This window comes from Triturus cristatus, chromosome 3_1, assembly GCF_964204655.1.
Source record: "Triturus cristatus chromosome 3_1, aTriCri1.1, whole genome shotgun sequence".
In the NCBI taxonomy this organism is placed as follows: domain Eukaryota; kingdom Metazoa; phylum Chordata; class Amphibia; order Caudata; family Salamandridae; genus Triturus; species Triturus cristatus.
The window spans coordinates 520,563,518-520,585,883 of NC_140583.1; the positions used below are offsets into that span (position 1 = coordinate 520,563,518).

The window sequence follows — 22,366 nt, forward strand, 5'->3', positions numbered from 1 at the left end:
AAGACTTGGTACACTGAGTAGCTGCTAGAAGACAGAAAAGGATGCGTTACTTACCTGTAATCCTGTTCATCAAAGTGATAGCACTGAATAGTCCCGCCCACATGCGGGGACCTTGGAGCATTTACAAAATACATACTATATATATATGTATGTATGTATGTATGTATGTTAAAAAAAAACTGAGTACGTAGTACCTTCAAACATACATATATATATATATATATTTATATAAACATGCAGCCTAAACCATCCAACAGGCTAAAATTGCATTGAATTTTCATTTAAAATAAATCTAGTCACCATTTCTGTAACATAAAACATGCCCCCCTTTGCTGTTTTAACATAACCTTTATTTTCAAGGAAAAGGCAAAGTAACAGACAGTTAGCCCATAGGCTGCATAGAGGAAACCACAATAGAATAAAAACTGGCGCCATGCCTGTAAGACCTCCAAGCTCCCATCATGCCCCACTTGTGACAGTTAGGTTAGGTCTTTTTTTTTAACAGCATATCATCATGTGTAGAGATAATAAGAAGGCAGAGTTCTACTATACCAAAGGTATCCGTCCAGGGAGGCGGGTGGGTTATTTATGACTTTGATGAGTATACCCCTGGAAAAGAACTAGGATTTACAGGTAAGTAACTTATCCTTCTCTTCCAGGAGATACTCATCAAAAGTCAGAAGCACTGAATAGAATCCTGCGGACGAATACCAGAATAGTTAAAAACACTCAAAGGACAATTTATCCGAACAGGTTCCTTAAAGAGGCTAGCCCAAACTGAGTATCCGCCAAAGTGTCAGAGTTTAAACAAAAGTGGCAAGCAAATGTGTGTACTGATCGCCATGTGGCAGATTCACATATCGCTGCAATGGGAACGTTTTTGAGTAGGGCCGTAGTAGAGGCCTTCCTCCTAGTGAAATAAGCCTTTGGTTTACCAGGGAGTTGTTTGTTAGCTAGCTGGTAAGACAAGGTAATGCACAAGACTACCCATCTAGAGAGGGTTTGTTTACATGATGGAAAACCAGTGTGCATGGGACCATAGTTTACAAACAAACGGTCTGATTTCCTTAAACCCTTGGTTTTGTCTGGGTAGAATTTCAGAACCCTCATGAGGCCTAGCGAATGTAACGCCCTCTCAGGAGGGTTTGAAGGGTTTGGTAAAATGTAGGAAGTATAATAGCCTGATTAATATGAAGATAAGAAACTACCTTAGACAAGAAACCACGGTGGGTTCTAAGGGCCACCGTGTTGGCATGGAAAATGAGATGAGGTTCTTTACAACACAGAGCTTGTATCTCGGTAACTCTGCGAACAGAGGTAATTGCCACTAAGAAAGCGCTCTTCCACATAAAATGCTGCAGGGATGCTTTATGTATGGGTTCGATGGGGGGGGGGACCCAACAATTTAGAAAGGACCACATTAAGCTCTCAGGGAGAAGAGGGAGACCTAATCAGGGGATAGACTTTCTTTAACCCTACAAGAAAATCTTTAACCACAGGCATCTGAAAAAAGGAAACGTGTGGGTGATTTTCTGTATGCTGTAATGGCCACCAAATGAACCTTTTATAGAGGTAAACTGAAGGCCTGATTTAGCCAAATACAATAGGTAGGAAAGAATAACCTGTTCCTGCCCTAGAATGGAATCATGGACATTGGTGGTTCGCCATATGTAGAGCTGCTTCCATTTGAAAGTGTATGACCTCCTCGTAGATGGCCTCCTTGACTCTTTCAGAATGTCCATACAGTCTTGAGGGAGACCTAGATGTCCATATAGGAGGACCTGAGGAGCCATGCTGTCAATCTCAGAGATGGAAGGTTGGGATGGAATACCCGTCTTCCGAATTTGGATTGCAGGTCTGGAGGGCACAGCAACCTCCGGTGTGGAGTTTCGGGTAGGTGAAGAAGGTCCGGATACCACCACTGGCGAGGCCACTTTAGTGCGATCAGGATCATCCTGGTCTTGGCTCTGTAGAGCTTGTTGAAATGAGCAGAAAAGAAGGAAAATCATAGAGTAATGTCTCTGAGCAGTAGATCAAAAGCGCATTCCCTCTGGAGCCTAGTTGTGTAAACCTGGATGCAAAGACGCAGCATGTTGCGTTTGCAACAGATCGATGTCTGGAACTCCCCATCGTTGGAAGATGTCCTGTGCGACCTTGTCATTTAACACCAAGTTGTGAGCTTCGACGAAGTTGCGACTTAGGGAGTCTGCATGTACATTGAGAGTGCTTAGGAGATGTATTGCAGATATGGTCAACTTTCTCGTCAGTAGCCATATCCATATGGTTTGGGCCTCTTGCGTAAAGGGTCTTGACCTGGTTCGTCCCTCTTTGTTCAGGTAATAGATGGTCGTGGCGTTGTCTATCTGAACTAACTGGGAGCGTGCCTAAATGGAAGGGAAGAATGCCATGAGCACTAGATGTACAGCTCTCAGTTCCAACATATTGATGTGATACTCCTCCTCTGTTGCTGACCACAATCCCTGAATTTGGAGAGGGCCCATGTGGACTCCCCTACCCTGAAGGGATGCATTTGTGATGAGTGTCTGGTTGGGAAGGCCCGGAGGGGAAAGGGACTCCCTTCAAGTGAGAATGCTTCATCCACTATTGGAGTGAATCTTTGGCCATCTGAGGCAGTCACTGTGTCTTCCCAGTGGTCCGAGATCTGTGACCACTGATCCTCTAATGCTTGCTGGAGGGGGTCGCATTTGCAGTCTGGCATTGGGGACAATGAAGATGTAGGATGCCATGGAGCCCAGAAGGGAGGATACCTGTCAGGCCGTGGGGTGCTGTGTGGGGAGGAGAGTCTGACACTTGCTGATTATTGAGGCTAACCTCTCCTCCAAAGGACACACGGTTGCATTTGTGGTATCCAGAGTAGCACCCAGGTAGTGAATCCTTTGAGTTGGGTTGAGAATATACTTTCTGTAGCTGACCTGGGGGCCTAAACTGCCTAGCACTGGAATGCAGCATTGAAGGTATTTCAGTGGTAGAGAAGGTGACGAGCTTTTCAGCAATCAGTCGTCCAGATATGGATAGATAAAGATCTTCTGTTTGCGTAGAAAAGCTGCTACCACCACAATAAATTTCGAGAAGGTGTAAGGCGCTGATTTGAGCCCAAAAGAGAGGACCGTTTACTGGAATTGCTCTGACGCAACCTGGAACTGTAAGAATTTCCAATGTTTGTTGTAAATCGGTACATGAAAATATGAGTCCTGATGGTCGATAGCTCACATCCAGTCCCCTTGATGGAGCTAGGGGAAGATTAGGTGCAGTGCCAGCATCCAAAACCTCTCCTTGTAGATGAACTTGTTCAAGAGTCTTAAATCTAGTATGGGTCTTTACTTCCGGGTTGGACGCTTCTTAAATACCAGGAAGTACTGGAGTAAATTCCCTGCTGTTGTTGCGGCAAAGGAACTGTCTCAATGGCCTCTTTTTGTAGCAAAATATTTACCTCCGTCTGAAGTAAATGGTGTTGATGGGCAGACGTTCTCTGAGGTGGAACTGTTGGGGTAGGGACTTGAATCTGATCAAGTAACCATTCTGCGCAATATTGAGCACCCATTTGTCTCTTGTGATCTTTATTCCACTTGTCCAGGTGAGTGTTGATACTTCCCCTGTAGGAAGCTGGCTCTGCATATACTACACCAAAGTGATGTATAGTGTGCAGAGTCCAGAAAGTCCCCAGAGGTATAGCAGAGGCTAAACTAGGTAAGTACTAACCACTCTCTTTGTGGTAGTGTGGGCAAGCTGTTAGGCTTGTCCAGAGAGTGTGTTAAGCATTTATTGTATTCACTCAATCAAGACTGAAGACAAACACTCAGAGACTGAATCCAGACAAGCTCGCTGTTCCCAGATTCAGAGGCAAGTTTTGAGTTTAATCTCTGTGCTTAATCCTCATATGCCCTTAGGACCGGCTTAAGTGGTTATGCATATGTTAGTTTTTTTATCATGTAGATTTTTAAGGTCCATTTGTGAACGCCGTCTTCGAGACAACATTTCATCAGGAACTGTCCGCAGATTGATTTCGGTATTTGTTTGCTTCTCTGTGGAGATAAAATTTACGTTTTTGTTTCACTTTATTTGTTTTGGGTTATAAAGTATTCTAGTCGGTTTCTGGGTTTCACACCACATTGGCGAACAGGCGTTTAGTTTCACTGGTGTTTCCTGGTTTACCAGTCATATCTATGTCTATCTTTTTCCTTCACATCGCTACTTTACTACAATACACTTATACTCTGCAGGTGGAGTGCAAGAACAGGAACTAGAAGCACATTGTTTGAAGGGTGAAATTGAAGAATACCTTGACTTCTTTTTCTTGAGCTTCTTTGATGTACCCAATACGCTTTTGAGCGCAAAAATGACCATCCGTGGAAACGGCTTGGAGTTTTCTTCTGCCACGAGCTTCATTGCCCACTCGCAAATCGCTTTGGGGTGCATAGACTTGCACTTGGCACAGGCTTTATTTTAAAACTTATTTTTATTAAACACTGCATTCATCACATCAAGTATAAATACGCACAAGTACATTTACAGGGATTATGGTAAAAATATCACTGGTATTGTTAATAAAATATCTTGTGAGTATACGCAGGCTCATTACTCGTAAGAACGAGTTGCTTGCACAGTTATGAGCAATACAGTAATTTGTCTATGGAATTGTTATCTTCAAACAAATAAACCAACAACCAAATTAACGATAATAATGATCACAACCAGGAATACGAATTCTATTTCTGGCAGCAGTGTTATACAAAAATCTGCTCCGCTTTAACAGAGTGGCAGGCGCATTCTGGGGACATGGGGTTGACGGACTCTTCATGATTCCAGCGCACTGAAGGCTGTGTAGACGAGATCGCAGAGCCCAGGCTGAGTTGCAGCTGCAAAGTGATAAATGTGCTGCATACTGTGCCTTTTCTTGTCGCATAATTTGGCCCTCCCCTGCCGCATAATTCCAGTTGCTGTAGGACCGCTTTTGACATCTCACAATGACAATAAGATATAGGATGATAGTAACATAGTCCATCCCATTAGATCTCCGATCCATGTCTACCTCCAACCTATGCCTGCTCAGGACCATAAACTTTAAACTAGATATCTCAGAATTGATAGTGCAGTAACCACCTCAGTGGACTAGGAACATAAGAAATACCATAAAGGGACCTGCAGACCTGTTCAAAGCTGCCAGCTTACTGAAAACCATAAACTGTTCACCTGTCTCTCACACTTCATCATTCACACTGCTATGCGTTGTGTCCAATAGCATGACTTCAGTGGTCAACATGCATGACATGAAAACACTTCCCAAATAGGACCAAGCTAAAGACAACATTCTTCCAACCACCCACCCTACATGGTGTAGCGTGCTACCCACGTAGACAAGTGCATCTGATAGAGACATCTAGCCACAGATTCCTTAAATTTAGAATGTTCCCAGGCGTCAGTCTGGATCCAGAGAATTTTTAGTAGTACCTCTGCGCGCCGGGGGACGGCGTCGCATGGCTCCGTCCTGACTTCGCCCACGGATATGACATCAATGGAGCCATACAAGGCCCTCCCGGTGCGCACACAACAGTTTTCTTCTTTTCCGCATCTCAAAGCGGATCTAGGGGAAGCGGTTTCTCTGGCCTGTTTTTGTTTCAGGCCTTTTCGACGCCTTTTGGCGTCCAAGAACAGTGTGCGATACTTTCAGGCTTCAAGTCGTGTAACACTTGTACGCGACAGATGTTGGCGACGGATCCACACGAGATCTGCATGTGGTGCTTGGGAGAGCGCCACGACTCTGAGGAGTGTGATGCCTGCCAGCATTTGAAACTGAAGGGAATGTCGGATGAAGTTGTTGTCCGCTACGGTGTGCCGTTGGGATTCCATGCGCTGCTGGTCTCCATCTCGAGCTAAGGCTCCTGTTCGGGACAGGTCACGGAGACGTTCTTGCGGAAGTCGCTCGTCTGACGCAGGTAAGCACAAGAAGAAGTCACATTGGTCGTCGACCTCACATAGACATGACATCGAGGCCCGCTGCTCTTGGTCTTCGTCGGTCACGGGTCCTCATGAGTTGCCGCCCCCCCCCCACATTTCCAGGTGCTGGGGCGACTAGGACCCAGATGGAAGCCTATTCTCGGGGTTTACTGGCCATCTTTGGGTCACCCCCTCTCCCTGGCACACCTTCCGGCCCCACAGAAGGGGTATGGACTCAGGTCAGGTCTTTGCCGGCGGGTCCGCCCTCGGCGCCGATTGTGAACCGTAACTCCAGTTCCGGAGTCGCTGCAGCGTCAGGGCATGGCCTGGAGGGGCTTCCCCGTCAGACGTCGGGCCTTTCTGTGGCATCTCTGCACAGTCCTGTGAGCTCTATGCACCGACGCCGGATGCGACTGCAGCACGGAGCTCGACTCCGAGTCAATGCTGTTCCCCGTCTTGGTGGAGGTAGAGTCAACACCGGCCCGACGAGTCTTCGGTGGTCGTCGACATCGGTCGACCCGGTGCCGTCCAATTCTATTCATCTGTTGGTGGAAGAGGATGAGGTCTCTGAAGGTTCCCCACCACCAGGGTTGTTCGATGCTCCTCGGAGCAGGTGCCCATGGGGCGATTAGCAGGCCTCTGGTTGTCCTCGGGCGTTGGAGCCTCTACCGTTGGGTGGACGGGTTAGCCTACAACCGTCCCCTACAGATGGCTTATTGTCGCCACCTAGAATGGCCACGGAGGCTAGTGCGACGATTGCGAGGGCTGCTCGCAAGGCTGCAGACATCTTACAGATGCAGCCTCTCTCAGTCTCTCTGCCTTTTGGACCATTCTTGGATCTACTCCACCAGGGCGCTGTGGAGGTGGAGCCCTTGCTGCCGTTTTGCGGGTAATTATATGACACTCATCTGAAAGAAACACGTTAGTTAGATTCCTCACCTTAGAATATCCCCAGGCGTCAGACTGGATCCGGAAGATTTTTCGTCAGCAATACCCCTTGCGCGTCGCTAGGCGTCGTCTGCGGCTCCGCGTCCGTCGTCGGCGTCGTGCGCCGGGATGACGTCGTCGGAGTACTTAGACGCCGCCCTCGCGCGCTGACGTCAGTTCTTCTTTTTTCCGCGCCAGTAAGCGCAGATCCGGGAGAGCTACCCCTTTTAGTCTTTTTTGACTAAATCTTTTTTGATCATTTTTGATCCTTGTCTGTCGACATCTGGTGCCGGTAGGATGCCTGGGTTCAAGGCTTGCGAGGATTGCCATCGACTGATGTCGGTGACCGATCACCACCGCCGGTGCCTCTACTGCTTAGGCCCCGACCACGACGCGGAGTCGTGCAACGACTGCCAGGCCCTGACTTCGAAGGCTAGGCGGGAGCGGTCCCGCAAGCTTCTCGAGCTTCGCCACTCGGCTCCGCGTCGTGCGCGATCCCGGTCCAGGAGGAGGTCCAAGGATCGCTCGCGGAGCCCTAGCCGACGCCATCGATCGTCCGGCTCCAAGTCGTCGGGTAAGTCCAAACGCTCAAAGAAGTCCAAGAGGCTACACCGCTCTTCGGACTCCCCTCGCCGGTCGCGCGACTCGGCCGAGGGTCAGGGTGGTTCAACCCCCGCGGCTCCGGCGGAGCCGCAGGTGCCGCGTCCGCCCCCATACCTTCCGGTCCCTGGGACTGACGCGGCGCCGGCGGAGATCAGTGCCTTCCTCTCGGCCATGAGGAGCCTGGCCCCGCCGTCGACGCCCGCTGGCGCGCCTTCGGGCCCCGCGGACTCGACTGGGCGATCTTGCCTGCCGGCGGCTCCGGCCCCGGCGCCGTCGACGACTCCGGTCTCGACGCCGCAGGTCCCCGCGGGGCCCATGCCTGGGCCCCAGTCGACGCCGGTTGACCTAGTCACTCCTCCACCGGCGCCGACGCCTGAACCACCGACGCCGTCACCGGCGCCGCCGGCGCACACGCCTACACCTCCGGCGCCGTCGACGCCTACACCGCCCCAGTTTAGCCCTCATCCGGACCCGGCGCCGCAGCGGCGTCGACCGACGCCGCATCCGACGCCGCTTGAGTCCTACCATCTCTACAGTCCGGTTCCGATCATTCCTCCTGTTTATCAGGAATCGGAAGAAGGGGGCGACTGGGAGGGGTTCGAGGACCCTATGGCTGTTCAGTCACAGCTTTCTCAGGACTGGGCAGATGAACTGGGGGAGGCCAGTGGGCTGGACACCTCGCCAGACACTGGATTCACTTCTCCTCCGACCGTGGCTTCGGAGGAGGGTGCAGCATTTTCTGTGGTGCTGCGCAAGGCGGCCGAGGCCCTTGGGCTCGAGTTGCCTGCCGTGGCTGTGAGGACTAACATCCTCACTGAGGTGCTTCAAACCTCAGCAAGCTCCACTGAGCCTCTGCTGCCGTTCAACGAGGCCCTCACTGACGTTCTGCAGGGCACCTGGTCCAAGCCCTCCACAGTTCCTCCTGTGGATAGGAACGTTGCCAGGCGCCACCGCCCTGCTCCGGGCGACCCCAGTTTCATGTCCCAACACCCCACCCCCGAGAGTCTGGTTATCCAGGCCTCTACCTCCCAATCCTCCTTCCCGACCGCTCCGCCGGACCGGGATTCCAAGAGACTCGAGCAGTTTGGCAAGAAACTGTTCTCGTCCCTTAGTTTGGGCCTGCGGTCCTTAAATACCGCCTGTCTCTTGGACCGTTATTCCCATTCCGTGTGGGATACGGTGGAGGACGTGCTGCCCCTGTGTCCGGAGGAGGTCCGGACGCGTCTTAACCAGGCTTTGGCCGATGGGAGGGATGCCATACGATGTGGGCTTGACACCACGGACTCGCTGGGTCGGGCGATTTCAACCACGCTGGCGCTCCGCCGCCACGCCTGGATGCGGTCCACGTCATTTTCCGGGGATGTCCAGACCACCCTCATGGACATGCCCTTTGATGGCACTCGCCTGTTTGGTGAGAAGGCGGACAGTGCGCTGAACCGCTTTAAGGACTCCCGGGCTACGGCCAAGTCCTTGGGCCTCTCGGCTCCGCGGGCGCACACCTCCGCTTTTCGCCCCTTTCGTGGCCAAGGAAGGGGCGCCTCCTCACGTCCGCAAAGCCACCAGCCGCAGAACCAACCTGCGCGCGGACGTGGCTTCCGCCGTGGCGGAAATGGAGGCCGACGTGGTCAGCCCACTTCCACCCCGGCAGCATCCGCCTCAAAGCCCTCCTAGTCCGAGCTTTCAGGCCCATACCACGCCAGTGGGCGGCAGAGTTCGCCATCACCTGCTCCACTGGCGGTCCATAACATCGGACAGGTGGGTGCTGCAAATCGTCCGAAGGGGCTACTCCCTCCCCTTCGAGACGACCCCTCCAGCCATGCCACCGCAGCACCACCGTATCTCGGGGGATCATTTGAATCTTCTCCGCGAGGAAGTTTCGGCTCTCTTGGCCAAGGGGGCCGTCGAGCGCGTTCCGAGTCCAGAAGTAGGTCGTGGTTGTTATTCCCACTACTTTCTGGTTCCCAAGAAGGGCAAGGGGGGCCTACGCCCTATCTTGGACCTCCGGAACGTCAATGCCTTCCTCCGAAAGGAAAGGTTCCAGATGCTAACGTTGGCTCAGGTTTTAGCTGCCCTAGACCCTGGAGACTGGATGGTAGCGTTGGACTTGCAGGACGCATATTTTCATATCCCCGTCCTGCCGGCCCACCGGCGTTACCTGCGGTTCACGGTGGGCCAAGAGCACTTTCAGTTTACCGTGCTCCCCTTCGGCCTCACCAGTGCCCCTCGGGTGTTCACGAAAGTGTTGGCGGTGGTCGCAGCTCATCTGCGCAGATCAGGGGTTTCAGTCTTCCCCTATCTCGACGACTGGTTGTTGAAGGCGGGCTCGCCCCAGGCAGTCGTCTCCCACCTCCAGACTACGGCGGATCTCCTGCATTTGCTGGGGTTTTCCATCAACGTGCCGAAGTCACACCTGAGTCCCTCTCAGAAGCTCCTCTTCATCGGAGCGGTTCTCGATTTGGCGCAGTTCCGGGTCCATCCACCGGAACAGCGGGTCCGGGCTATACAGGCCCTGATTCCCATCTTTCGGCCTCTATCCCGGGTTTCGGTCAGGCTAGTGTTGGGGCTGATGGCCTCCTGCATCCTACTAGTGCATCACGCCAGGCGGCGCATGCGGGCTCTGCAGTGGGACCTGAAGTTTCAGTGGGCCCAGCATCACGGCAACCTGTCCGACCATGTCTTGATCTCGGAGGGCACTGCACAGCAGTTGCAGTGGTGGCTCACGGACCGCGAGTGGGTCAAGGGCAAGAGCCTCTCCCTTCCCCAACCGGAGCATGTCGTAGTGACGGATGCGTCCCTCCTGGGTTGGGGTGGCCATATGGGAGAGGCGGAGGTCAGAGGCCTCTGGTCTCCGGCGGAGTCTCGTCTCCACATCAACCTGTTGGAGTTGAGAGCGATCCGGCTTGCACTGAAAGCCTTCCTTCCCTCTGTCAGGGGAAGTGTCGTGCAGGTGTTCACGGACAACACCACCGCCATGTGGTATTGCAACAAACAGGGCGGGGTGGGGTCGTGGACCCTTTGTCAGGAGGCTCTGCGCCTCTGGACGTGGCTGGAACACCAGGGCGTCACCCTAGTGGTTCAACATCTGGCGGGCTCTCTGAACGCCAGAGCAGACGAACTCAGCCGCCGGTGCATGATGGATCACGAATGGCGTCTGAACTCCGAAGTGGCGCAAGGTCTCTTTCAGCAGTGGGGAGAGCCTTGGTTAGATCTATTCGCCACCGAAGAGAACGCGCAATGTCAGCAGTTCTGCGCGTTGGAATTTCCAAGGCGGCACTCGCTCGGCGACGCTTTTCGTCGCGAGTGGAGTTGCGGTCTGTTGTACGCCTTTCCGCCTATACCACTTCTGCCCAGAGTGCTGAAGAAGATCAGGCACGACCGGGCCCAAGTCATCTTGGTGGCTCCGGATTGGGCACGAAGATACTGGTATCCCGAGCTACTCAGTCTGTTGACCGATCCCCCGATACGTCTGCCCCTTCGGGAGGATCTTCTGTCGCAGCAGCAGGGGACGGTCCTCCACCCGAACCTGTCCAGCCTCCACCTCCATGCGTGGAGATTGAGCGGCGGCAGTTGATGCCATTTGACTTGCCTCCTGAAGTCTGTGATATCATTCTGGCAGCCAGGCGTCCCTCCACAAAGTCGGTATACGCCTGCCGGTGGAACAAATTTGTGGCATGGTGCACAGCAAAGGCTGTGGATCCCCTTTCCGCCCCTCTTTCTGAGGTTCTCCTCTTCCTTCTTTCTCTGGCCCGGCAGGGCTCTGCCCTGGGCACCCTGAAAGGTTATCTTGCTGCCATCTCCGCCTTCTTGCGGCTTCCTGATCAGCCTTCTCTTTTCAAGTCCCCTGTGGTTACACGCTTTCTCAAAGGCATTACACACACGTTCCCTCCTGTCCCTTTTGTAATGCCTCAGTGGGACTTGAATCTGGTATTGACATTCCTGATGTGCGCTCCCTTCGAGCCTCTTCACAATTGTCCTCTTCGTCTTCTGACTCTTAAGACTGCTTTTCTGGTAGCCATCACCTCGGCTAGACGGGTGAGTGAGCTCCAGGCTTTATCTTCAAAGCCTCCTTTTCTATCTGTTCATCCGGACAAGGTTGTCCTTCGGCCTCGTCCCTCCTTTCTTCCTAAAGTGGTGACTCCATTTCACCTTGGGCAGTCTGTCACCTTGCCCACCTTCTTTCCGCCTCCGCATCCTTCCAAAGAGGAAGAGAGGCTCCACCGTCTGGACCCAAAACGTGCGCTCTCCTTTTATCTGGACCGCACAAAACAGTTCCGGGTGGACGACCAGCTTTTTGTTGGGTACGTGGGCGCTAAGAAGGGGAAAGCTGTGCACAAACGGACCATCTCTCGGTGGGTCGTTTTGTGTATAAAAATTTGCTATTCCTTGGCTAAAAAGGACCCTCCTGTTGGGCTGCGCGCCCATTCTACTCGGGCCACGGCGGCTACTACTGCCTTGGGACGGGGAGTCCCTTTGCAGGACATCTGTCAGGCGGCGACGTGGGCTTCGCTACACACGTTTGCCAGGCATTATTGCCTTGACAGCCAAGTCCGGAGGGATGGCTTCTTTGGCCGTTCTGTCCTCCAGGACTTTCTGGTGTGATCTTGGTTCGCAGACCCACCACCGGGGGATGGTATTGCTTGGGTATCTATTCTAAGGTGAGGAATCTAACTAACGTGTTTCTTTCAGATGAACAAGTTACTTACCTTCGGTAACGATGTATCTGTAAGAAACATTAGTTAGTTAGATTCCTCACCGACCCTCCCATCCTCCCCGTTCTGCGAACTGACATCTAGGGTTAAGGTTGTCCTTTCAGGCCCCTAGATTTTATTTTTGGCACCAGTGTCGGTCTTTGCATGGCTCTGCGTTCCTGGCGCGGAAGGCTATGTACAAGAACTGACGTCAGCGCGCGAGGGCGGCGTCTAAGTACTCCGACGACGTCATCCCGGCGCACGACGCTGACGACGGACGCGGAGCCGCAGACGACGCCTAGCGACGCGCAAGGGGTATTGCTGACGAAAAATCTTCCGGATCCAGTCTGACGCCTGGGGATATTCTAAGGTGAGGAATCTAACTAACTAATGTTTCTTACAGATACATCGTTACCGAAGGTAAGTAACTTGTTCTTCTTGGGGCTTGGACGAGGCCCTCATCGGGGGACCCTGTGGATCGTGCTATTGCACTTCGTCATCGCCCGGCTCCAGAGGATCCGGTCTGTTTGTCTCTCCATCCTAAGGGTCAAGCGTTGGTAGTCCAGGCAGCTTCAGTCTCGCTACCCTCCTTCCCTCCTCCGCTGCTTCCTCCCTCTAGGGAGTCTCACTGGTTTGAGTCGTGTGGCCGCCATGTCTTTGCGTCCACTAGCTCGGACCTTCGGTCCCTGAACAAGTCTTGCGTGTTTGCGCAAGCTACTTTTGCCCTTTGGGACTCGGTCGGTCCTTCCATCTCTTCCAGAGGGCCCTCAAGCTGACCTGGTTTGGTTACTTCATGATGGCTGGGAAATGGCCATGGACACTACTGACTCTGTGGGTCGGGCTATAGCCAAGTCGGTTGCTCTGCGTCGCCATGCCTGGTTGCACGATGGTTCAGGAGCATTGTAGGGAATCTGCCCTTTGAGAGGGGTCAGTCTTATTGACAGTCACGCTGACTCAGCGGTTCACGCCTCATGTCTGGGTTCCCATGACTTCCATGGTTTATAGTCCTCATTGTGGACTTTTAATTTCGTTTGCAGTATTGTCACTGCTTTTCTGGTATCCGTCTTTAGCGTCATGACGTTATTTCCTGTATGGACTGTAGGGCTAATCAGCTGTTTTTGCCCTTATTTGGTACAGCTAGCCAGCTGTTTTTGCATTTCTTTTTGAGTTCTCTGTCTACGAGCTCGTCTCAAGAGGAGTCTCTTACTTTTTATGGGGATGCGACATACCCTATGTGGGGTATTCGTTGGCTATTACATAGCTGCTCTTCCTGGCATGGGAAGTTTCGAAGGCTCCTGCGGAGTCTTCTTAGGATGGTTGTCTTCTGTCCCTTTGGGGAATTGTCCTATGGGTCATACTGTAGGCTTCTCACTTCGTCCGCTCTTCCTACTGTTGTGGGACGTCCCCTCTGGTGAGACCCACCTCTCTCCTGGAGCTTATGCATTGTTGACAAAGCGGATAGTGCGCTGGAGCACTTTAAGGACTCCAGGACTACAGCCAAGTCCTTGGGCCTCACAGCCCCGCGCCCGCAAACTTCCGCTTTTTGCCCCTTTCGTGGCCAAGGTAGGGGCGCCACCACACGTCCGTCTAGCCACAGGCCGCAGAACCAGCCTACACGCGGTCGCGGATGTGGATTCCGCAGAGGCGGAGCAGGGGGACAGAGAGCCGGTCAGCCCACATCTGCCCCAGCAGCATCCGCCTCAAAGCCCTCCTAGTCCGTGCTTTAAAGCCCATTCCACGCCAGTGGGAGGCAGAGTTCGCCATCACCTGCTCCACTAGCGTACCATGACATCGGACAGGTGGGTGCTGCAAATCGTCTGAAGGGGCTACTCCCTCCCCTTCGAGGCGACCCCTCCAGCCATGCCACCGCAGTACCACCGCATGTCGGGGGATCACTTGCAACTTCTGCAGGAGGAAGTTACGGCCCTCTTGGCCAAGGGGGCCATCGAGCGCATTCCTGGCCCAGAAGTAGGTCGGGGTTGTTATTCCCACTACTGTCTGGTTCCCAAGAAGGGCAAAGGGGGCCTACGCCCTATCTTGGACCTCAGGAGCGTCAACGCCTTCCTCCGGAAGGAGAAGTTCAAGATGCTCACCTTAGCTCAGGTTCTGGCTGCCCTAGACCCTAGAGACTGGATGGTAGCGATGGACTTGCAGGACGCTTATTTCCACATCCCCGTCCTGCCGGCCCACCGGCGGTTCACGGTTGGCCACGAGCACTTTCAGTTTACCGTGCTCCCCTTCAGCCTCACCAGTGCCCCTCGGGTGTTCACAAAAGTGATGGCGGTGGTCGCAGCTCACCTGCGCAGATTAGGGGTTCCAGTCTTCCCGTATCTCGACGACTGGCTGTTGAAGGCGTGCTCGCCCCAGGCAGTCGTCACCCACCTCCAGACTACGGCCGACCTCCTGCATTTGCTGGGGTTCTCCATCAACGAGCCGAAGTCGCATCTGAGTCCCTCTCAGAAGCTCCTTTTCATCGGAGCGGTTCTGGACTCGGCGCAGTTCCGGGTCTATCCTCCGGAACAGCGGGTTCGGGATATTCAGGCTCTGATTCGGATCTTTCAGCCTTTATCCCGGGTTTCGGTCAGGCTGGTACTGCGGCTACTGGGTCTGATGCCTCCTGCATCCTGATGGTACATCAAACCAGGTGGCGGATGCGGGCTCTGCAGTGAGACCTGAAATTCCAGTGGGCCCAGCATCGGAGCAACCTGTCCGACCACGTCTTGATCTCAGAGGGAACTGCAAGACAGTTGCAGTGGTGGCTCACGGACCCCGATTGGGTCAGTGGCAGATGCCTCTCCCTACCCCAACCGGTACATGTAGTGGTGACGGATGTGTCCCTCCTGGGATGGGGGGCCACATGGGAGAGGCGGAGATCAGAGGCCTCTGGTCTCCGGCGGAGTCCCGGCTCCATATCAACCTATTGGAGCTGCGGGCGATCCGGCTTGCACTGAAGGCATTCCTTCCCTCTGTTCGAGGAAGTGAGGTGCAGGTTTTCACGGACAACACCACCGCCATGTGGAATTGCAACAAACAGGGCGGGGTGGGGTCGTGGACCCTTTGTCAGGAGGCTCTGCGCCTCTGGACATGGGTGGAACATCAGGGCATCACCCTGGTGGTTCAACACCTGGCAGGCTCTCTGAACGCCAGGGCGGACGAACTCAGCTGCTGGTGCATGATGGATCACGAATGGCGTCTGAACTCGGACGTGGCGCAAGGCCTCTTTCGGCAGTGGGGAGAGCCTTAGTTAGATCTATTCGCCACCGAAGAGAACGCACAATGTCATCAGTTCTGCGTGTTGGAATTTCCAAGGCGGCACTCGCTCGGAGACGCTTTTCGTCGCGAGTGGAGTTGCGGTCTGTTGTACGCCTTTCCGCCTATACCACTTCTGCCCAGAGTGCTGAAGAAGATCAGGCGCGACCGGGCCCAAGTCATCCTTGTGGCTCCGGATTGGGCAAGAAGATACTGGTATCCCGAGCTACTCAGTCTGTCAATCGATCCCCCGATTCGACTGCCTCTTCAGGAGGACCTTCTGTCGCAGCAGCAGGGGGACAGTCCTCCACCCGAACCTGTCCAGCCTCCACCTCCATGCGTGGAGATTGAGCGGCGACAGTTGATGCCATTTGACATGCCTCCTGAAGTCTTTAATGTCATTCTGGCAGCCAGGCATCCCTCCACTAAATCGGTATACGCCTGTAGGTGGAACAAATTTGTGGCATGGTGCACAGCAAAGGCTGTGGATCCCCTTTCCGACCCTCTTTCTGAGGTTCTCCTCTTTCTACTTTCCCTGGCCCAGCAGGGCTCTGCTCTGGGCACCTTCAAGGGATATCTTTCAGCTATTTCTGCTTTCTTACGGCTTCCTGATCAGCCTTCTCTTTTCAAATCCCCTGTTGTTACTCGATTCTTTAAGGGCATTACTCATATGTTTCCTCCTGTCCCTTTCGTAATGCCTTAGTGGGATTTGAACCTGGTGTTAACCTATCCGCTGTGTGCTCCCTTTGAGCCACTTCATATTTGTCATCTCCGTCTTAAGACTGCTTTCCTGGTTGCCATCATCTCTGCTAGAAGGGTGAGTGAGCTCCAGGCTCTGTCTTCTAAGCATCCTTTCCTTTCTGTCCATCCGGACAAGGTTGTTCTCAGGACTCGTCCTTCCTTTCTCCCTAAGGTGGTAACTGCTTTTCACATAGGCCAGTCTGTTACACTGCCCACATTCTTTCCGCATCCCTCGAAAGAGGAAGAGTGGCTCCAACGTCTGGACCCAAAATGGGCACTGTCCTTCTATCTGGACTGCATGAAACAGTTCCGGGTGGACTACCAACTCTTTGTTGGCTACGTGGGCGCTAAGAAGGGGCGGGCAGTGCACAAGCGGACCATCTCTCGGTGGGTCGTTTTGTGCATTAAGGCCTGTTATTCCTTGGCTAAGAAGGATCCTCCTGTGGGGCTGAGGGCCCATTCCACTCGGGCCACAGCGGCTACTACTGCCCTGGGACGGGGGAGTCCCTTTGCAGGACATTTGTCAGGCAGCAACGTGGGCCTCGTTGCACAGGTTTGCCAAGCATTATTGCCTGGACAGCCAAGACCGGAGAGACGGCTTCTTTGGCCATTCCGTTCTCCAGGACTTCCTGGTGTGATCTTGGTTCGCAGACCCACCACCGGGGTTGGTATTGCTGGGGTATCTATTCTAAGGTAAGGAATCTAACTAACGTGTTTCTTTCAGATGAACAAGTTACTTACCTTCGGTAACGATATATCTGTAAAAAACATTAGTTAGTTAGATTCCTTACAGCCCCACCCATCCTTCCGGTTCTGCGAACTGATATCTAGGGTTAAGGTCACCCCTTTCAGGGCCCTAGATTCATGGCACCAGTGTCGGTCTCTTGCATGGCTCTGCGTTCCTGGCGCGGAAAGCTATGTTCAAGAAGTGACGTCAGAGCGCGAGGGCGGCGTCTATGTACTCCGACGACGGACGCAGAGCCGCAGACGACGCCTAGCGACGCGCAAGGGTATTGCTGACGAAAAATCTTTCCGGATCCAGCCTGACGCCTGGGGATATTCTAAGGTTCATCAAACCTGTATCAAATAAACTTTGAAGCCAAACTCTCAGTCAATGACAATTAACTTTTTTTTTAATCAGCTTTGGGTCACTTGTGCCTTGAATAAGGCACTGCCCATTAAAAGAAGGGAGGTTTGCAAAAGACCTGGTATACGGAGTTGTTGAGACAAGCTAAATTGCATTGCGAAAAATAAGAAAGCGTGTGACGCAGGAATTACTCGGGTATTATGCAATGGCCAATTCTAGAGGCTCCAAATAGCACTAGAAATATGTTTGAGATGGTTCCTTTTTCGAGGACCTGCAGATGGCCATTTCCGAACTGGCCCTGTCCACACAGCACTGCTTGTTGGCGGGTGACTTTAATTTCCATCTGGATGTGGAGGACGACTCAGACGCAATCAGATTGATGGACATTACGTCTCCGCTGGGTCTCGTACCCTTTGTCACGGGCTCCACCCATGAGAGGGGTCACACTTTGGACCAAGTGTTTTCTTCGACTTCTCTTGTCGACATCGATACTGTGCCAGTGCTATGGACTGATCACAGGTTGATTAAGTTCTCTATACAGGAGGCGGTGTTCCCACATAGCGACACCCCTATACAACCTAGTTCAGTCTCAAGGGCACTGCACAAAGTGATGCCTGAGATGCTGGCGCAGGCGCTGGTGGACCATCCGTGCTCCCTCGCGGGCGATCTGGAGCGGGACACCGAGGCCCTGCAGATCTGGCTGGCAGAAAGGCTGAACGATCTCGCCCCTGCAGTTGCCCCTCGGTCCACGGCCAAACGACTATCTGCGCCGTGGTTTACAGAGGCGCTTCGCCTGTCCCGCTGCCAGTGTAAGGTTGCGGAGAGGGCCGGGCGCTTCCAATATGACGAGGAGGCTAAACTAGCCTATAGGGCGGCAGTGAAAGTGTACCATCATGCCATCTTGTGTGCGAAGAAGGAATACTTGGCCAGGAGGATAGAGGCGTCTATGAACTCCTGTAAGGAGATCTTCACTGTGGTGAGGGAGTTCACGACCCTGAGATCCAACGCGCCCCTTCCAGCGTCTTCTGACACATGGGTCTGTGATCTTGCTAGCTTCTTCACTGAGAAGATCAAGGCCATCCAGGCCTCTTTTCCGGAGAGGTCTGGTGAGGGGGGGTGCGGCATTGGGGTGGGATCTGTTTCATCGTCCATGCCAGCTGTTGTGCTGGAGGAGTTCCCCGCCATCTCCAACGAAGCTTCCCTGATGCTGCTAACCAATCTTAAATCTGGTTCGCCATTGGACCCCTGCCCTGCCAAATTTTTGGCCAGGGTGGCATCGGTGGTGAACCCATTGGTTAATCCTCTCCTTAATGCCTCCTTGAGGGAGGGAAGGGTCCCATGCGCCTGGAAGAGGGCGATGGTGATCCCCCTCCTGAAGAAGCCTGGACTAGACGCCGAGGTGTTGGCCAACTATAGGCCAATCTCCCTTCTCCCGGCCCTAGCTAAGATCACGGAGAAGCATGTCCATGGCATCTTGTCTGGTTTCTTAGAAACCAACCATCTCCTGCATCCATCACATTCCGGGTTCCGTCCCAATTTAAGTACTGAGACGGCGCTGCTGGAGGTCTCGGAGGTCATCCGGGAGACGCTGGATGTAGGCGGCAAGGCCATGCTTGTCATGCTAGACCTGTCGGCGGCCTTTGACACCGTCCCCCATGAGGCGCTTCTCGCCAGGCTTTATGACATCGGTCTTAGGGGGACGGTGTTCAAATGGTTTACATCTTTTCTCGAGGGCCGCCGCCAAACAGTCTGGGTTTCCCAAAGCACCGCAGAGATGCTGCCATTGGGAGTCGGAGTTCCACAGGGATCTGTGTTGAGCCCGACTCTTTTTAATATCTTTATGGCCCCTCTGGCGGCATTGGTGGAGGCTTTTGGGGCCCAGATTGTATCTTACGCAGATGACACTCAACTGCTCTTCACATGCGGGAAAGATCAGGCATTCGATGGAGAGTGTATTCGGGGCTGTCTGGGGATGGTCTTTGACTGGTTCCAGCGGAACAGCCTTAAGGCCAACTCCAGAAAGTCAGAGATCCTGTTCTTCGGATGCACCGGCGACCCTGAATGGCAGGTCTGGTGGCCTATGGATATGTGTCCCCCAGCTCAGTCTTCTCTGGTCGCCAAAAACCTGGGAGTTAAGCTGGACAACAAGCTTACGTTAAGATCACATATCCTTGGTTTGGTCGGCACCTGTTTTGGCATTTTGAAGATGCTCCGCAAATTTCTACCATTGCTCTCTGAGGAGCACAGGCGGATCACTGTTCAGGCTCTAATAGGCTCTAGACTGGACTACGCCAATGCCCTCTTTCTGGGGCTCCCGGACTACTTGGTCCAGCGCCTGCAGGTGGCGCAGAACGCTGAGGCTCGCGCTATTTTTGGACTCCATAGGCGAGCGGGAGCTTCGGGGCTGGTGCAGGCGCTGCATTGGCTGCCTATCCGGAAACGGATCATGTTTAAAACCTTGACCCTGATGCATAAAGCTCTGTTTGGCACAGGGGCAAAGTACTTGCAGCGGAGGTTGACTTTTTATCGCCCAGCCCGCTCTCTACGATCAGAAGCTCTATACCTGGCCTTGGTGCCACGTGTAAGGAAAGCCCGTACTGGGGGGCGTTCTTTTAGTTTGAAAGCCCCCCAGCTTTGGAACTCGCTGCCTCTGGTTCTACGGAGCACGTCTAATTTGCTTCTGTTTAGGAAGAGCCTTAAGACCTGGCTTTTTAATCTTTAGGTTTTTTCTTCTGACTTTTTCCGTTTTGTTTCCATGTTGTTATGTTATTCTCGCTGAGCTGCATGTGAAAAGCGCCGGGACACTCTGTCGGAGTAGCCGTGCGCTATAGAAATTCTATATAACATAACATAGTATGTGGTCTATGTAGCCCGGACTGCACTGAGCAGGAAGTAAAACGCCCTCAAACTCTCTGGGACAAGCTTGCAGAGTTTTTCAACAATAAGGTTCACACTATCAATTCCTCCTTAAAGCCTTCTCCTCCTCAGTTCAAATCACTTACCCCTGCAACCCCTCTGGATGAATTAGAGATCTTTGCGCAGATGCAGGAGGACTGCTTAGAGTGGTGCCGCTTTCAAATGCATCAGGCTCACCGTCAAATCACTTACCATCCATGGCCTGGAGGACACTGGTGGACCTTTTTCTGACCCCACTTTTAGCAGTCAGTCCTTCGAGGTGGAAATGGTTCATCAAGCACGGAACAAGTCCTTGGTACTTCCATTGCTCAAAAACAGTATCGGTGGATCCACAAGCACTTAACTATTGTCCCATTTCCCAGCTGCAATTTCTGCCTAAGATCTTAGAAAGGTTTGTCAAAAAAAAAGCTTTCATGTAATCTGGAATAACACTTCCTTTTGTATGAGGCACAAGCTGGATTTAGGTCAGCTCACAAAGCGAAGTCAGCTTTGGATGACTTGGGGATGGAGATAAAACAGGGATCCTCTGTTGTGCCACAGAGAAACCAACACACCCTTTACCATCTAATTTATGGCCCCTGTCAGACAGTGCGATGCCGGCAATGTTTTCATATGTGCGCAGCTCAGGAGTTCAATTAGCCAGTTGCCTTTCCATTACTGAACATTTTAATAAGACATCATACACCTGCTTTGTCCTGTTGTGCATTCTTGAGGGCGCTAGTGGCTCAAATCACCATTCTGAGCAGACTGTAAAACTGCAATTTCCTACTATAGGGCTTTCAAGCTTACTTACTTACGCATCTGCTGAGTATTAAAATGGAGGCTGCTAAATTCGCCAAGATCTTCATTACGGGCCCTCGCAGAGCTTCACTGGTTTCCCTAACAGAATCACTTTCAGGGCTTCATGTATTATCTTCAGGGCGGTTCACAAGAAGGGCCCTCTTTCTTTTTTTTTTAACAAAGAAAATTCAAACGCTGTTCGCCGTCATGATCTCTGAGCTCTTTCAAGGCCAATCTTCTTTATTACGACTGGGGGACGGGCCTTTTCAGTCAGAGCTGCACAACTGTCAAACAGTATGCCGCTCTCACTTAGTCAGGACTTGATGTTATTCAGGAAAGTAATGAAGACCTGGCTGTTCCATGTTTAGTGGCCTATTGTTGGTGTTCTTATGATCAGGGCCTGTTCCTTGGGGGCCAGCGCCAGGATACCTTTGAGGTCTCGATGCGCTTTATGAATGATATTTAGTTTCATTCATTATATTTCATTTCAGGCCACACTCTCCTGACCCAATCCAGGGCCACTAGGATGACTTGGACCCAGTCATTACTGATCTTCTTCAGAACTCAGAACAGGAAAGATGGTGGCAGGCCGGCATACATGAGACCTGTGCTACACTCTTAATGGAATGCATCTTCAAAAGAGAGCCTTCTTGAGAACTCTAGCATGCAAAAGTGTTGTGACTGCGCATTCTCGGCGATGGAGAAGAGATCGAGCCAGGGTGCTCCCCATTGTTTGAAGATGCCCTGTGCCACTTCAGGGGTGTAGCTGCCATTTGTGATACCCTAGGTATCACCGGCAGAGTTTGTCCATCCTCAGGATTAAAGATCCCACCTAGTGGAGAGCTATTAGGGAAATGCTCTGATGATCCAGCCAGGTCGAGAAGAGTTGGGCCTCCGGGCAAAGAGGCCAGAACCTCACTCCACCCTGCTTGTTGCAGTACAACATGGTGGTGAGGTCGGCCGTGAGGACCTGATCCTGCCTCCTGTTTATGGATGATAGGAAGGCTTTTAACTCCAAGCAAATGGCCCAAAGCAACAACAAGCTTATGTGGAGGTGGGTTGCTTTTGGAGACCAGAGGTCTCTGATCTCCACCTCTCCCAGATGGTCACCCCATCACAGCAGTGACACATCTGACACAAATGTCAGCTCTGAGTGAGATAGGGAGAGAGGTCTGCCACGGATCCCATTGCATAGAGCAGCAACCACTGCTGGTCTTTTGCAGTTTGTTCCAAAATCTGGATAGAATCTGACAGGTTCCCCTTGTGCTGGGCCTACTGAAACTTCAGATACCACTGCAGAACCTGCATGTGCCATCTGTCATGACTGAAGCAAAGGATGCAGGAGGCCAGTAGATTCCACCCTTCATCAGCACCAGGAAAAAAGTCCCCATTTTTGATGCCAGCTTCTTTGTCCGCAACA

General features: G+C 52.6%; 1 protein-coding gene across 4 annotated transcripts in view; it reads right to left on the reverse strand.

The window, feature by feature from the left end:
* POLG (DNA polymerase gamma, catalytic subunit) overlaps positions 1 to 22,366 on the reverse strand; it is an 862,381-nt gene that overhangs the window by 1,928 nt on the left and 838,087 nt on the right. The window lies entirely within an intron of this gene.